This window comes from Grammomys surdaster, unplaced genomic scaffold, assembly GCF_004785775.1.
Source record: "Grammomys surdaster isolate TR1022 unplaced genomic scaffold, NIH_TR_1.0 170, whole genome shotgun sequence".
In the NCBI taxonomy this organism is placed as follows: Eukaryota; Metazoa; Chordata; class Mammalia; order Rodentia; family Muridae; genus Grammomys; species Grammomys surdaster.
The window spans coordinates 11,421,203-11,428,360 of NW_021604618.1; the positions used below are offsets into that span (position 1 = coordinate 11,421,203).

Genomic DNA, 7,158 nt, shown 5'->3' on the forward strand with positions numbered 1-7,158 from the left:
GAGAGCCATTGGAGGACACCTAGAGCTGGAGTTAAAAGTGGTTGTGAGCCACCGAATACAAGCATTGGGAATCAAACTTGTGTCCTCTGGAATAGCAGGAAGTCCTTTTAACTGCTGAGCGATCTATTCATCTCCTCTAGCTTTTATTTATACAGTTATTTTATATATGTGTGGGTGCATATGTACATGTGAGGGTTCTATAGAAGACAAAAGATGGCATCAAATTCCAGTAGCTGGAGTGGCAAGTGGTTGTGAGATGTCTAACCTGCATACTAAGAACTAAATCTGGATCCTCAAAGGAGTAGTAAGTGCTCTTAACCACAGAATCATCTCTCTAGCCCAGTAGGTAGATGACTTTTTAAAATTTTATGAGTGTTTTATCTGTGCATATGTAAATACACTGTGTGGGTGATGGGTGCTTATAGAAAACAGAAACAGAGCATAAGATCCTCTGCAACTGAAGTTACAGATACTTGTGAACTAACATATAGGTACTGAGAATTACACCATGGTACTTTCTCTGCAAGAGCAATAATTGTTCTTCTCTGAGCCATCCCTCCAACCTTGATTAGGTTTGCTTTCTAAAGTTATCTTTGCCTAGTAAAAATGTCTTCCTTCTGTCTTTATCAAATCATCTTTTCTACAGTAATGGTTCTTGTTTTAGAAAGGATATCCTGGGCAAGATGTTTCTTTCTTTCTTTTTTCTTGCACATTTGTGTTTTTTATTGGATATTTTATTTATTTACATTTCAGATGACATCTCCTTTCCCCATTTTCCCTCCCTAGAAAACCCCTATCCCATCCCCCCTCCCTTTTTGCTTTTATACCATTTTAATTACATGCAAGTATTAAGATCAGTTCTAGGTTGAGGAACTAGCAATACAATAGATGCAAATAGTCGTTTCTAAAATGTCTAAAGTGTAAGGACAGTGGGCCTACTGAAGGAATAGTAGTCAAGGGTGTGTTGGTGCCAGCAGCTAGCAAACAGCACATGGATATCCTTAGGGTACAGAGCAGTGATGTTCTGTAAGGATTGGTGATGCTGTCTTTGGAGGCTGAACACCAATTAAGATCAAAATAGGAGAAGGGGAAGTCCAAGTTTTAGCAGTATGAGACTCAGCCTATTGTTAGTGACCATATTCAAAGGATCTTGAAGAGATGCTGGAATTCATTTTTCAGAAGAACAATACTTTACTCTAGAACATTTAAAATTGCAAAGGCCTACATGTGGATGTCTAAAAAAACTATTGATATAAGCTATTAGTATTTATCTCAGAAGGCATGGTGTTAGTGGTATCTGTAAAACTGAAATACCATCCCCCAACTCTTGCTTTCTCTTACCTTGATCAACCCCCATTTCATGTTTTATACTTGTTGGTTTGTGACAATTAAGACATGACAGAGTGAATTTGTATCTGCACCAAGGTCTGCTTCATCTTCAACAAATCCCTATAGTTGGCCTATTTCCTATTCACATGAAAGGAAAACAGAACCCAAAATAGATAAAAGAATGAGTCTATTTTACCCTTTTTATAGTATCTCTAGTGGATTTCAAAGGCAGTGGTGCATAACTGTTAATGTGGATGGTATTAAAGACTGGGATACTTCGATATCCCCAAGATACTTGGGCTCTTTTCTGAATAGTTTACAATTAGAAATCTATGTCTTCTATGATCACATTTCTCTGTAACCTCCACTCAACATCGCTTCTCCCTGCCTCCCATATGACTTCTGTCAGAGCCTTATTATACTAGTAGGTTGACTTTTGGCTCTCCCTCTGTGCTAGCAGCTTTCTCCCAGAACAGGTGGCAATGGTAATATCTTCCTCTCTATTCTGCTGGGCAACTGCTGTAATCAAGTTCACAGTTCAGTGGTCCTTCTTTCTCTCAACGGTTGATGTTTCTTCATTACTGTGGTTTGAATGCTTGTGTCCATCCTGGAGTCTAAAGTTGTGTTTCTAATCCCTGGTGAGATGGTATTAGGAGGTGATTATAACATTATCGCAGGGAATTTCTTAAGAATGTGATTAGTGCCCTTATAAAAGAAGCTATTAAAGCAACCTCACCATCCCTACCATGGGAGTGTCTTAGCTAGAAGAAGCTTTTGTGAACCCAGAGATAGGAACTCAATAAATACAGATATAGCCAGCTTCATGTTCTTGGATTTTTTAACCTGCATTACTGTGAGAAATAAATTCTATTGTTTGTAAGTCACGAAGTTTATGGTACTTTGCTACAGAAACTTAAATGGACTGTAGTCAGAAATAAATATGCCTTTCTGAATTCTTGAGACCTGAGTAGAATATGCATAAGATGTAATAGGATGGAAAATGAGGGTGAGCAGTCATTGGAAACCCCAACTATGAGTAACACCTAGCTGAGCGGCTCACTTGCATTGAGAATAGTGGGCTGCTCAGAAGATCTCCGCCTATGAATCTGGAGGGGGCGGCATGGAAATAAGTTCTCTGGTTCTTTTTCATCTTTGCATCACTTCAGAACTTTAAAATTGGTTATCTGAGGATCTGGAATTAGAAGATATAAAAGTAATGTTCTCCATTTAGTTTTTTCCCAACATACAATGGAAACCTCTTTCTTTATTGATCCACAACCTGGGCTAGATACAGTGTTTGTTTCCAGAGCAGAGGTTGTGGGGAGGAAGCACCTGTTTTCAGTAATGTGTCACAGGCTTGTTAAGGAGGCCATGAGGGGTAAACTGAACATTGCTATTCACTTGAAACTAGGACACTCATTAAGAACAGAAGCCCTCATAATGGACTCAGTAAAGTCCCACAGACTTCCTAACCACCCTGTGTGTATGAGTGTGTGTGTGTGTGTGTGTGTGTGTGTGTGTGCCATGTGTACATGACTGTATGTGTGTATATGCTCATGTTTGCATATGTCTGTGCTGGAATGAGGGCAGAGAGCTGAGAGTGGGACATGTTCTTCCCAGGTGTTCTGTTCTTAACCCAACGATTCCACCTGCTTAATGTTCTTTATCCTAGCACCAGAAGCCTACGTGTTTCCATAGTTAGCCACTCTAACTCTCACAAGTCTTCAGACTTTCTCTTTTCCTTTGAGGTCCTTATTTGTTTCCCTTGGATCGGATGCTGTTAGGTTCTTTGTATTCCAGATGCAGCACTTTCATATCTGCATCATACCACTAGTTGAGATTCTGTAAATCTGTAACAGCTATTTGCTTACATGGATAGGTGGGCACAGAGTGTGTGGTATTATTGTTACTGAGTACAGGCTTTGTCCATGTTGCCAAAGTCACAAGTATGAGGGATAGTTCTGCTACTACATCATAAACTAGACAACTTTAGCCAACGCTTTATAACCCATGGGAATCTTAATTCCTTTATGTATTAGTGACAGAATAGTACCAGTCATATAAAATAGTCATACAGGTTAAACAAGGCAATATACATGCAAAAAACTTAGAACATAGTCAATGATGGTCTGGTCACACAATGACTATTCTATGCCATGACCAAGTAGTCAATAAATATTCATTCAATATTCTGAATGAGTATTGTCAGAGTGGCTTTTATTCAGCTGAATTATTGCTATGATTTACTAGTTTCTCTTCCTGATACCTAAGAAATAAAGATGCTCATGAAGACTTCAGGCATTTAAGTGTTTAAAACTTTCTGGGCCATAAGAAGAATAAATAGCCAATGACATATAGAAGTATACTTTGCAAAGTTTCCAGGTGATCCAATGAAAACACCCAAGCTTTGATACAACCATTATCTTTAGTACATTATTCAATCTTATCTTTCAACTCCCTGGAAGCATTCCATAGCTACTGTGGATTGATCTCACAAATTGGTTTTGGAAACTAGTCCCAAGATCTTATACCCTATGCCCTCATCCCTGATTCTACCATTCCCTAAAACACCCTTCTGATGGCCTAACAGTAAGTCAATCCTCTCTTTCTGGCACCTGTAAAACCGCACAGGAACCTAACCTATTTTAGAATTGAAATGATTGCTTTCAGTTTTGGAGAAGTCAATCCTTCCCATTTGCCAGAATGGTCTCCAATTCAGAATGACTTGGAACATATAGCTTCTCTAGGTGTCTGTAGAAACTTTTCTCTGTTCCTTTACCTACAGGCTGGGGGTGGGTGCAAGATGGAGTGGTGGTGAAGTGTATTCTGGATAATTTGTTTGAGCCATAATCTCAAGGTGTGTTGACTGGAAGAATATAGGAAAACCAGATCCCACACTAGAGTTCATTTGTTTGTCCCTTCCTCACTAATTACATTTCAGCCCCCACTCCATTATTTTAAAAAATTAAACAAGTAAAGCAGTCTTCCAGGTGTCTTTCCCTGCGTCAGCAGCGACAGGATGAGTGCAGTGCACAGGGAGCATATCTATAATTCAGCTCAGGAATATTTCCCTTAATAATTAATCGGGAATCACAAAGGAAGGAAGCCCAATAGGCCCATGAACAAAGCTGCCTGAGAATACGGCAACTCAGGTGCCAACCGACCAGCCCAGGATGGATCTGCTCCAGTAGTTGGACTTGTGTATCCTGCCTATTCGATCCATCAGGGGTGCTGAGGGAGATACCCCAAGACTCGAACCCGACCACCACCCTGATCCCCCGCCCCAGCCCCTTATCTGAACTAACCTTTCTTATATACTCACATCTATGTCCCAGAGACATCCACAAAATAACCACCTAAAATTTATATGGGGTGGGGTTGCCTTCCTGGAAACACATTTAGCTGCTCAGGGAAAAGATAATGTGGAAAAAAAAAGTAGACGGCAGTAAAGTTTGGGGTACTAATATAAAGCCTCCCCAGTGGCCCACATGGAATCTCTGGTTAAGCTTCAATTATTTTTGTAGCAAGAGTTTCACAGAGGAGTCATCTCAGCCTTTCAAATCCTCCAGTCTAGGCCATTTTTAACAGTTTGTCCATAACCCTCCAACTTCCCCCCTGTCGTGACTTGAGCCTCCTATGCGCAGCAGCCTTCACCCGGGGTCAGACTTCACATTCGACCAGTCTCTAACATATGGTCTAATACATGGGTAAAGTTGATCTTTCTCTGTGTCTGGGAGGCAGCCTGGACTAGTAGCTGAGGCTGTAGACTCTTGGTGTTCCAGGAACGCTGAGACTATGGCTGTTGTGTACTCAACAAGGGGAAACAAGGGTTCTTGGACCTGCAGTCTTGCCAGAGAAGCACCTGAGCCCTACTACCTCTAGGGGGTAAACAGAGGACAAATGTCTGCAGATAAAAGATCACGGTAGGCAGAGAAGCCGTCCCAAACTATCCACCCCATTTTCTGGACTGCATCTCTCATCCAAGTCCCTATCTCCCAGCTTCTCTAGTGGCACCTGTGCTGTGGTCCTGGATAGCTCCTACAGGACACAGCTGCCTCCCAGATTTGCTCCTCGCTTGGGATTGATAGCCAAGTGCTCCTGGGATGGTTTCCAGAAGCTAAGCAGTCGTGGGGGCTGGGCCGACGGGTGGGGTCGCAGCGTCGTGACTATGCCCGCCCAGCCACGCGGGGAGGCACCCCCTAGTGACAGCCCCAAAGGCCACACCCTCGGCCCGGCCAGGCCCCGCCCCCGCCCGTGCGCGCTGGCAGCCTGGGGAGGCGTGTGCTGCTCCTGCAGCCAGCTAGAGAGCAAGACTGGGATGGATACTGGAGAAGGAATGCAGGCTTAACAAGTGATCGCTGCTATCTAGGATTTTGAGTCTTTTTCAGAGAACCTTGACTTCCGTTCCCAGCCCAGGTCTGCTGTGCCGAACTCCAGAGGAACCAGAAATCTCCGGGGTCTACCTTGGAGCGTCCCCAGTCTCCACCTCTGGGCTCCAGTAAGGAGGACTCTGTGACACCCCCTACCCCCTGGCCAAGGCGACCGAACTTGCTCCACGGATATTTGGGATCCTTCACCTGCCAAACCGGAGTGATTTTTTTTATACTGCACCCCCACCCCCAATGATTCTGCCCCTCCTCCAGCTGTTGCAGCTTGGAAAGGGGAAACAAATCACCGGGGGGATTTTTTTTTCTATTTTTATTTTTTCGCACTTGCTGGGAATGGTGAGTATGAGATCTTTCTCATCTTCTCTTCACCTTACTCTTTTGGCTGTTGAGAAACTGTGGACATTTGAGGAATAAATAATATTGAGAATGTGACAGAAGGACATGAATGGAAGGCGGTTAAAAATAAACCAGGAGGTGGGAGAAGGGAGGTGCAGATGCTACGCGGCGCTCCAGGGGCAACCCAGGGGATGGGGCGAGTGCGCCCTGCTTAATGTGACAGAGCGGGAACCCAGGTCTGGAGGCTAGGGCGCAATTAAAGATGTCGTTCCCCAACAAGGTGGGGTTTTGGTTCAGCATCATTTTCGTTTTGCCTGATCCCAGCTTCACCGTTCCTCCCCTTTGCGAACAGCTGATGAGCGGATCTGTATTGCTGCCTCTCCCAACATTAGGAAGGCATGCATTTTCAGAGTGTTTGAGCAGTCCACAGGGACTGGATAAATGGTGTGCATTGAGTTGAAGAACCTGTTTCTTGGTGTTGGTTTTTCTTATTCTATCACCTTTTTATGTTTAATTTTGCCCCTCTCTGCCCTTCTCCCAGATTTGGTTCAGGTACCACCCTAACACAGTTGCAGAAATTAGCATCTAGAAAGGAAAGGAGCCTTGTTGTTGGGTAGGAAGGGAAGAGGGATGCTTGGTTTGTATTTAGGCATATGAACATAGAGGCAGCAATAGGTGCCCTGCAAAATCCTATTAGTTTAACGATGTTTAAAAGGCACAGGGGAAAGCCCCTGTAAAGGTCTCTTGCATAAAGTCAGCTTGACTCTCTTAAGAAGAATACCTGGAGAAAGAGAGATTTTAAATCAGTTTGGTTTGCTGGAAAAATGGTTTGATGGGTTTATAATTTCTTTTCTTTTCCCTTTCTTTCTTTCTTTCTTTCTTTCTTTCTTTCTTTCTTTCTTTCTTTCTTTCTCTCTCTCTCTCTCTCTTTCTCTCTCTCTCTCTTTCTTTCTTTTTCTTTCTTTCACTTTCTTCCCTCTGTCTCCCCTTTCCCACCAAGCCTCCCTGCTTCTCTGCCTCCCTCTCTCTCTCCCTCCCTCCCTCCCTTCCTCTCTCCCTCTTTCTTTCTTTCTTTCTTTCTTTCTTTCTTTCTTTCTTTCTTTCT

The 7,158-nt window shown here is 43.1% G+C and overlaps 1 protein-coding gene across 1 annotated transcript in view; it reads left to right on the forward strand.

Annotated features, from left to right (window-relative positions):
* The first annotated feature begins 5,573 nt into the window (after positions 1–5,573).
* Kcna4 (potassium voltage-gated channel subfamily A member 4) overlaps positions 5,574–7,158 on the forward strand; it is a 7,567-nt gene continuing 5,982 nt past the window's right edge. The window contains exon 1 of the mRNA XM_028767088.1: positions 5,574–6,053. The gene's annotated coding sequence lies outside the window, so the exon portion shown is untranslated. The remainder of the gene's footprint in view (positions 6,054–7,158) is intronic.